We start from the raw sequence: 9,041 nt of genomic DNA, 5'->3' as shown, positions 1-9,041 counted from the left end.
CCACATAAAATTAATTGGACTCTCATACTTGTCTCATATTAGGACTAAATCCATCAGTTAGTTTTATTAAATTAAAATCATCAATTAATAATAACTCATTTACAAAAAATTTTAACATTCTCCTACTTGAGCAATATCAATTGCTTTGTTTGATTTTAAGAAAACTTGAATTGAAAATAAGACTCCAGGCTAATTTACTTTACTTTGATGTGGTCATAATTTTTATAAACAATTTAACCCTTAGGACAACATCTTAATGATCTTATCCAATGAAACCATCTAATACCAAATCATGATAGCTTTGATACACTTTATTGACATAAGACCAATCCACAGTTACAAGTTCCAAAGACTTTATTGACAATGGATCTCAATGTAGCTATGTAGCAAGAAAATAACACCTAAATGTGATCTCAATGTGTCATTTTCATTGTCAGTGCTCTTATTGATTTCTTTAAACTTGTTAAGAAATCTCCATGGTATGCAGATGTGCTTATATGTCTCCTTAATATCCTCGAAGTCACTTATTGGTATCATTTTTTAGATATACCCAAAAAATATTAAAGTCATACTTAAGACATATACCAAGTCTTAAGACTTTACACTGCATATAGCAAATTTAATGTTTCCAAATGTACATGTACTAACATAATAAATAACATAAAATATTAACCAATGATAATCATTATTCAAGCATGGAATCAAATATCACATAGATATTTCAAACATAAAGAAAAGGGTCCAACATAAAAATAAACTATGATGTGTGAGTATAAAACATAGCGATATACTCCCACTAATGACTTACATCAAAAGACCTCAGATTACCCATGCTTTTAACTTGTTTACTAAACACTGTAGGTTTTAACCCCTTAGTTAAAGGGTCAGCAATCAAGTTGTTAGTCTCAATATGTTTGACAACAACTTCACCATTTTTCATAAAATCACTAACTTTGAGATATTTAATCTCTAATTTTTAGACCCATTAGTACTTTTATTGTTCTTAGAAAACAACATAACAGACTTATTATCATAATAAATCTTTAATGGTTTAGAGATCAAATCAATAATGCAAAGACTTGAAACAAAATTCTTAAGCTAAATTGCTTGCATAGTAGCTTCATAGCATGCTAAAAACTCACCTTGCATGGTAAAAGAAGCTAAAAGAGTTTGCTTTACACTTTTCAAAGACACATCTCCTCCAGCTAACATAAAAATATATCCTGACATGGACTTCATGTCATCCTGACAACTAGCAAAGTTAGAATATATATACCTAACTATTTTAAGATTGTCCACCTTTTATAGATTAGCATATGGTCTTTAGTCTTTTACAAATACCTTATCATTTTTTTAATAGCAACCTAAAGATCTATACCAGGATTAAAAATATATCTCTCAAGAACTCACACTGTGAAAGCAATGGCTGGTCTAATGCAAACCTGTGTATGCATAAAACTCACAATTGCACTAGAATATGGTATGTTTTTCATAGATTTTTTTTTCAAAATCATTCTTTGGGCACTAACTAAGATTAAGTCTATCACCTCTTACAATGGGTGTATCTCCAACTTTATAGCTCTGCATATTAAACCTACTAAGCACATGATCAACGTAAGATGTTTTGTGATAGTTCCAAATGATTTTGAGACCTATCTCTGTGAATTTCAATCTTAAGAACAAAAGAGGCATTCTCAAGATCTTTCATGTCAAAAGCCTTAGATAACAATTGCTTAATTTTATGCAATAAACAAACATCATTATAGGCCAGCAAGATATCATCCACATATAAACAAAAAATATATACTTACTCTCACTGATTTAAAGGTATATGCTTTGATCAACTTTATTTTCCTCAAAATCCAAAAAAGTAACTACCTCATCGAACTTTTGATATCATTGCCTAGAAACTTGCTTAAGGCCATAGATTAACTTTTTAAGCTCGCATACTAAATGCTCCTTTTTAGATTCCTAAAATCCTTTAGGCTATACCATATAAATCATTTCTCTAATATCACTATTGAAAAAAGCTATCTTCACATCTATCTGATAATTTTCCAAATCAAAATATACTATCAAAGCCATAATGATCCTAAAAGAATCTTTGAAAAACACTAGTGAAAAGGTTTAATTATAATCCTTTCCTTCCTTTTAAGTAAATTCTTTTGCCACCACTCTAGCTTTGAACATTTCAATTTTTCCCTTAGAATCTTTCTTGATTTTATACACCCATGACAAATAGGTTTAAACCCTTTTGGTAGTTCAACAAGCTTCTAGACACCATTCTAAGCAATAGAATTCATCACATCCTTCATTACATTCATCCATACAGCAGATTATAGACTGTTAATAGCTTCACCAAAAATCACAAGATCAACCACATGACTAATATTATAGTCACTCTTTCCAAGATAAATTACATAATTATTGGAGATGGTAGATCTTCTTTGTCTAGTAGATCTCCTTAAAGGCATTTCAATCTTATTTTCTTAAACTTGTAGTACATCAATAAAAACAAGATCAATAGGAAGAGGACTTGCATCTAGTTGCCCTCAATTTCCTCTTTCTATGGCCCAAACACAATATGGCATTGTGTTGTAGGCGAAGGAATAGAGACATGTCTAACAAATTCATTTATGGTTCATAACCTTTATCGTACCCTTATCAGCAATATCTCGCTCAAAAAATTTTGTCACTTGCGACTCTACAAGCTTAATTCCACATGTAGGATAATAAAACCTATGTCTCTTAAAATGGTCTAGATACCCTACGAAAAAAATGAATACTCCTAGGTTCAGTCTTTCTTTCTGAAAAGTTATAGATTCTAACTTCTAAAAGATATCTCCAAACTTGAAAGTGGTTCAAGTTAGGTTTCCTACCAATCCACAATTCAAAAGGTATTTTAAGAACAAATTTACTAGGCACCCTATTGAGTATATATAAGGTAGTTTTAATAGTTTCGCCCTAAAGAGATTTAAGAAATTTGGCCCTACTCATTATGCTCTTCATTATATCCTTAAGGGTGCAATTCTACTTTTCAACCATACCATTTTATTCAAGACTACCAGCATAGTATATTAAGCAACAATTTTACATTTTTGTAAGTATTTGGCAAACAGTTTCATGTGCTATTCAGTTTCACCATGTCTACCATAATATTCACCATAATGATCAAACCTAATAACTTTGATAACTTTTTCTAATTGTTTCTCTACCTCTATCTTAAAAATTTTAAATTTATCAAAAGTATCAAATTTTTTACCTAGCAAGTAAAGATACCCATAACGAGAATAATCATCAATAACAGTAACAAATATTTCTTACCACACAAAGTATATGTAAAAGGTCTATTAATATCAGTATGTACAATTTTTAAAAGGTCAGAACTGTAACTTGCCCCTTTCTTCTTAGTTTTAGTTAGTTTACCCTTTATGTAATCAACACAAGTGTCTAATTTTTTAAAATCAAAGGATGGTAAAATACCATATTTTATCAATCTTTGAACTCTTTCATCAGAAATGTGACCTAACATTTTATGCCACAACAAGGAAGAGTTTTCTTTAATCAAAGATATTTTAGACATTATCTTTTCAACATTATTATAATTATACAAATTGTCAACGAGTTTAAATTCACCAACAACATTTGAATTTAAAGACAAGTTAACTTTTTCATTTCCAATGCCAAAGTAATAACCATGTTTGTCCAAAACAGAAACTGAAATTAAATTCCTCCTAAAAGAAGGTACATTAAAAACATTTTTCAAAACAAGTTCAAAGCCAAAATCCAAATTTAAACCTATTATTCATACATGACTAACATTTACTTTAGCAATGTTTTCAATTTTAAGTTTGACCTCTTTTATATTTGGTTTCCATTTGCTTTTGAACCCCTATAAAGTAATAATAGTATGAATAGTTTCATCATTATCAATCCACCATAAATTCTGTAGGGCACTAATAAAGTAGGATTCAAAACAAATAAGAGCTAGTAAATTACCTTCTTGTTTATTCTTTTTTCTCTAACCAAACCTTATATTTAGGGCACTCATATTTCATATGACATTTCTTCTTATGGGAAAAGTACTTGATATCTTTTTTAATGATAGCTTTAGGGCCTCTTACCCCTTTAATCTAACTACTACTACCTTGGCCCTTGTTGTCCTGAACTTTCTTCCAGGCATTAGGAATAGATCTCTCAAGTATCTCATAATTCCTTTGATAATTAGGTTTGGAGTAGGTAGTAAGATGAGCATTCTTATTCTTTTCTTTCTTGAGTTTTTCTTCCTTAAAAACACATTTTGAGATAAAATCATTGACAATCCAAACCTCAATTATATCATTATAAGCTGTTTGATTTGTGTGAACTCAAAAGGTAATGAATAAGGGCATAGTGAGCAATGAATTTTTCAAGGAAGATTATTTCATTGGAAGTTAATTTGATTTGAATATGGATCATTCTCATAATGAAATCTCTAACACCCACTGCACTAATATATCTTATACTCGTAAGCTCACTCATAAAGTACCTTTTCTCATTCGATAAAAAACTCTTTTTGCTCAGTGGTACTTACTTCAATAAGATCAACAAGCTTTGAAAAATGTAAGGGTATATCTATCTCGCTTATAATGAAAGCAAAGTTTAGATCTTTATTCCATCTCTTACAATTAGACCCATGAAATGCTTTGATAGTAGCTTGACTGTTATTGATTGTAAAAGTTACTATTCAAGACAAAATGTAATATTAGTCAATGGGCAATATCGTAAGTTGTATAACAACGATTCATGATATGCTAACAATTACTGTAAAGTCCAAGTGCATTATCATAAACTCTCTTTTGGGTAGAAAATGTAACACGCGATTAAGAACTTTTCCACATAAAACTAATATAAGAATATACCAGTCTTCAAAAACCTATTCCTTTTAGGTAGACAAATTTTCTAAATCGATACACTTTTAACCATGATACTTTATATTCCAAAACAAATTATCCTACACATAAACCCCCTTTGGGCAGGTAAATACATAAGATAATTTAACAAATATCTTGTAACCTTAGAATAATAAAATATTTCATTAACTTCAATAAATGAGCCACTTTGGTAGCCAAGCACTTATATTAATTAATGAAAATTTTTTCAAACTAAAAAATTTCATTAATTACTCAAAATTCTTAGTTTGCATACTTAACCTTAATGTATGCAATGGACCATTTCAGCTAAGATACTAAACCTAGATGTATCTCATTAGATCCTATAAATAATGTCTATTGCATTTAAACTTGGGTCTTGAACTTAATTTAAAACTATTTTTAATTATTAACCAATTATGCACATAAAGTTCAACACGAGAGTACACAAATGTTTTGGTCTAACTAGGGAGAGTACCTATTGCTATTAGACTCTCAACATGCCAAAATATTTTATCATGAACTAAAGCAACCAAAATTATGTGGATAACATATAATAATTTTTGAATAATGTATGAATTTTAAACAATTAATATTTCATATACTCAAAAAAATTCCAAAAAAAATTATAAAAAAATCAAAAATTAAAGTCTAAGCATGTCAGAAAAAAGCGGGACAAAAACAATCACCGGACAGGCCCACACACTTCTCAGGTGTCACTCCCTGCACGGAGGCCTCGCCTAGTTCATGGTTTGGCCTTTTTCAACCTCTAGCCACTCAACTCGACCCAACTGAGGCTATTTCTTGACCCGTTCGGATCTATAAGTGGTTTTCTCCATTTTTAATGCATTTTTCTTCGTGTGTTTATCAGATTGAAGTCCCAAAAATTGAATTAAACTCATTTTTTACAAAACCAATACAAAAAAGGCACCAAAAACTAACAAATATAAGATCAATTTGAGAAGAACGTTGGGTTCTACAAACCCATGTTCAACCCATTTTCATTTTCTTCATAATCGATCATTATACATCAATATTTTATGAAATTAATCACTGTGATTCAAGTTTATAACTTATTTGAGACATGATCTAACAATCAATTTCGAATCAAACATATAAAATATTGATATTTTAATAAAAATAAAATTTTGATCAAAACTTGGAACCAAAAGTTTTGAACACTGATTTCCTTTTCCATACAAGGAATTACAAAAATGATCTTTATATGGATTTGATCCTTTTTTAAAGAAGAACAAAAGTCTTCAATCAATTTTACATAATAACGATTGGAATTTAAAAATTTTGACAACATCAAAAACCATCCAAAGAAGTAATTAATCCAAAAATTAATTGAATTATCATGAAATTAGGGTCCTCATTTCACACGATCGGGCTCTGATACCATATGTAAGCACAAACTCAAGATCATTGTGTGAAAATTAGAACACTATACATGTATCAAAGTGATCAAGCATACCAGTTTGGATAGTCATTGTGAAATTGCGGAAGCAAACAATTCCAAAATGGCTATGATCTTTCTCTTTGCTCTTCTCTCTCATAGTGATATCTCAATGGAAAGTTATCGAATATGAGAAGTGAAGAGAAAACCTTGGCCTATTATCTAAATAACCCTAATAACGTCCCCATTAAAGGTTTACCGAGCCACAAATCTATTCAATCACTAAACCATATCGACCCAATAAGATGTATAAAAACCTACAATTAAGTGATCACATAAAATTAATTGTGCTCTCATACTTGTCTTGTATTAAAACAAAATTCATCTGCCAATTTTATTAAATTAAAATTGCCAATTAATAGTAGCTTACTTTTGAAAAATTCTAATAGTTTTATTTCTCATAAACTTTATTTTTAATTATATTTGATTTAAATTAAATTTAAATAAATTTAAAAGAGTTATAAATTTAAGGTTGAATTTGTTTATTTAAAAATTTATAAGAATAATTAGGTTGATCATTATTAACAATTTTAAAACTCATACTTATATATATATATATCATAATCCAAGAAAAAAATGAATTCCATGGTTGACGTTGGCAAACCATAGGAATTTTGAAAAACTACTTGTCTGACTTCTTCTTTATGAAGTTTCTACGTTACTCCCTCCTTTCCACGTATGAGAAGCCTTAATACTTTTTATATATAGGGTGCCTCATCCAAGAATGTGTTACCAAAATATCAGAAACAAACGAAATTCCAGCTATCAATTCCCTCCTTCCCAATGGCATACCTTGGTTCCAACACACCAACAGCTAACCCTGTATCGATTATCAGCCCTCATTTTTGTGTTCCTTACCCCATTGGGCTTGCAATTGCCAGCAAGATTTTGACCATAATTGATGGCAACTTTGTAGTTACAGACATCAAGGGCAATATCATTTTCAAAGTCAAAGGGACTTTTCTAACCATCAATAACCGTTGAGTTCTGCCAGATGCTGCCGCGAATCCCATTGTCACACTCCAACAGAAGGTCGTAATTTAGTCCTAATTACTTGCCGCTTCGGCATGCCTCTATAGATATGTTCAAGTTAAGTATTTGTTTTTTAAGCTTTTATTTATGTGTTTTCTTTGGATTGATGCAGTTAATAAGTGCACATGATAGATGGCAAGTTTTTAGGGGAGATAGCACGGACTCAAGTGATCTTATCTTTTGAGCTAAACGATCTTCGATGTTTCAGTTAAAGTCCAATTTAGATGTGTTCTTGGCAAACAACGTAAAGGATGATGTCTGTGATTTTAAGGTTAAAGGGAGTTGGTTGGAAAGATCCTGTGTTATTTATGCTGGAGAGTCTTCCAACATCATTGCCCAAGTAAGATTTTACTTCAACTTCAACATCAAATAGTTCATTACTTTCTTGAAGAAATTAAAAAAAAATGAACATCCAAGGTGCTTAAACTGTAATCTGACTGATGACTGTTGAATTAAACACATAGTTGAAAGCATCTTGTTAGGAAAGGACAAGTTCATGGTGACAGTTCATTCCAACATTGATTATGCATTCATCATAGCCCTTATCGTGATTTTTGATGGGATAAATAGTACTGAGGGCGTTTAAGAAGGTTTCCAATTGCTTGTAAACGATAAATCTTGAATCTGTTGTTTTATTCTAACTTCTTGTATGTTGTCAAATTAGATCTTGTATAATTAGTTTTCCATCATTTGTAGCCAATTGAGTGATTTTTTTTTTTTCAATGTAAAGAAAGTATATGACATTTTATATATTGGAGTGAGCCAAGGATTGTCAATTGCTTCACTTAAAGCCAACCATGTTGACATAAGGGTTGAACAAACTTTGGCTTTTGATTTGATTCCAAACAATACCTCCTACTTTGACGCATTGCAAAATATTAAAAATCGTGAATTTGGAATTTAGTTCAAACGACTAACTTATCTCTTCTTTTAAGTTGAATTTTTATAAGATTGAAATTGAATTATTTGGACAATTTCAAATTGTTTTTCCTTTATACCCGTCAGTCTTTCGCCTCTCTTGCACTAAAAAATTATGAAAGACTACTATGAGAGATTTTACCCTCTAAAGAAAATCTAAACAAAGAAAATTTTCATATATATTTGCTTCATGGTAGTTAATTATGTTAGCATGCACAATAAGTAAAAACAAAAAAAATTCTTCTCCATTGTCGATTTTAAATCTTTTATTTTGAAAAAAATAGATTAGATTAGTGTCACAAATAACTCTTAAATTATATTAAAATATTCAATAAGGTAACTAAATTTTAAAAAGTTTTAATTTGATACTTGAATTATAAATCTATTAACTTTATTTATCATGTGTCTTCATTTGAAAACTCTATTAGGAATGAATGTATTTTGCTGATCATACGAATTAGTCGGTCATATAAATTAGCATAGAAATACAACTTAACAAACTTTCAACCAGGTATTATTAGGAAACTATACATTAGTTGCAGTAATGTTAAAAACTTCTAATGTAATACTTGAATTATGAATTTATTAACTAAACTTCTAACTAGCTATTACTGGAAAACTATAGTTGAAGCTAGAGTATATTAGTTGAAGTAATGTTAAAATTCTCTAAAATGATTGTCATAACATATAGATCTATAAATCTATAGTTAAACTTAACAAAA

The 9,041-nt window shown here is 29.9% G+C and overlaps 1 pseudogene; it reads left to right on the top strand.

Moving 5' to 3' along the window:
• Positions 1–7,126: 7,126 nt before the first annotated feature.
• On the top strand, positions 7,127–7,987 carry LOC111287677 (protein LURP-one-related 15-like; annotated as a pseudogene).
• Positions 7,988–9,041: the final 1,054 nt, after the last annotated feature.

The sequence above is a fragment of the Durio zibethinus genome, chromosome 4 (assembly GCF_047325235.1).
Source record: "Durio zibethinus cultivar Kanyao isolate XHJ-2024 chromosome 4, ASM4732523v1, whole genome shotgun sequence".
NCBI classification, from domain to species: domain Eukaryota; kingdom Viridiplantae; phylum Streptophyta; class Magnoliopsida; order Malvales; family Malvaceae; genus Durio; species Durio zibethinus.
Note: the sequence above shows the minus strand (reverse complement) of the source record. Positions and strands in the feature narration are given on the sequence as shown.